Source organism: Microplitis demolitor, chromosome 4 (genome assembly GCF_026212275.2).
Source record: "Microplitis demolitor isolate Queensland-Clemson2020A chromosome 4, iyMicDemo2.1a, whole genome shotgun sequence".
Lineage (NCBI taxonomy): Eukaryota > Metazoa > Arthropoda > Insecta > Hymenoptera > Braconidae > Microplitis > Microplitis demolitor.
This window is the reverse complement of record NC_068548.1, coordinates 8,534,033-8,535,767: the sequence shown is the minus strand read 5'-3', so window position 1 is coordinate 8,535,767 and position 1,735 is coordinate 8,534,033.

The following is a 1,735-nucleotide window of genomic DNA, read 5'->3' as shown; positions in this document are numbered from 1 at the left end:
TACTGTTTGATTTATGAAAGAAAAGAAATAAAACCAATCAGTAATTTCTCATTATCACAGTGATGCTGATATAATAATAATAGTAAATTAAAAATAATAATTATAAAAATTATGTTTATTATTATGATGTTGTGTTAAAATAATAAATAAATTAAAAATTGCAAGTTTATAAAAGAACTTTGTTTTTTTTTTTTTTCAAGTTTTTATTTTTTTTTAACTGTTTAAAATTAATGTTAAAAAAGTAATCTATATTATAAATATATAATATATACATAAGATATAATCTGTAAAAAACATGATGTTGTACAGTTAAAGAAAATAAATAATAAAAATAAAGTATTCTATATTTACAAAAAAAAAAAAAAAATGATTGCATTAGGAGACTCACTGTTGATTTAATGTATAATAAATCTAACTTATAAGATTGAATTGTTTAAAGTTATATGGATAAATAATTAATAATAATAATAATAATAAATGCAGCTTAAATACATTTAACACAATTTTTATGTATTGAAATTATTATATTAAAACAAAAATATATATATTTTTTGTTTTTTTTGTCTAACTATTATTATCAGACTATCAAAAACTTCTTTAAATACCCTCTGGGCGAAAAGTGTCAACTTTTGTTCCTCTATGCGAAACGAAGTTGCCACTTTCCGCCTCTTTCGAGGAGAAAAATAGTATTGACACCTTTGGCAGTAAATAAAAAAGCCTCAGATCACATGTTTGTTGACCTCAGCTTCGCCTCGGCCAACCACTACATGAGATCTAAGACATTCCTTACTTTACTGTCCTAGGTGTAAAACATACTATAAAGAGAAGTGTGGAAAATTCTACAATACACAGAAATAGTTCCCATACCATCATGGGAATAGTTCCCTTAATGGTATAGGGATTGTACCCATACTATTATAGGGAGAGTTCCGATATACACTTAAATTAATTAATATGATTAAATAATTATAATTTAATGACTTCTTTATATAATTATATAATTAATATAATGTTTAATCAAATTATTAATTAATTTTATTAAAATTATGTAAATTATTACAAGCTCAGTGCTTTGGAGTAATCAGATTTTGATTTTTCACATTTACTTCAAGTCTCTTATTACAAGTTTACAATTATTTATTTATTTATTGTTTTCCTTAATATTTTTCCATAATAATAACTATAACTTTTATTATTATTATTGTTGTTTTATCATTATTATTAATACTTATATTTTATAACATAAACTTAGTCACTATTATGAGCACATGGTAAAATTCTTCAATTTGTCGGTTATATTTTATTCAGATATTTTTTTATAATTTTTACATAATTTTTTTATATACGTGTTTGGTTATGCAAATGTTGGTTTGTAGGATTTTTTATTTTTATAGTAATTTTTTTTTAGTGATATTTGGAATTACCTCCGTTTTTTATTCATTTATTTAATTATAGAGTATATTTTAAATAGATTTAAATGATTTTATACTTTTTTAATTTTATTTTTTTTAAATTATTTATGTTTCTATTTGTTGAAATTAAATTTTATAAATTAATTTATACATAGATATATTTTTTTTTATAATAATTATTTTTTTTGCCTTTTTAATTTAGTTTTTTTTAATTATTCATATTTTTATATACATACTAAAATTATTTAGAAATTTTTAAATAGTGACCATATTTTTATTAGTAATTTTCTAATATAGAGACATTTTTTATAGGGATTTTTTTT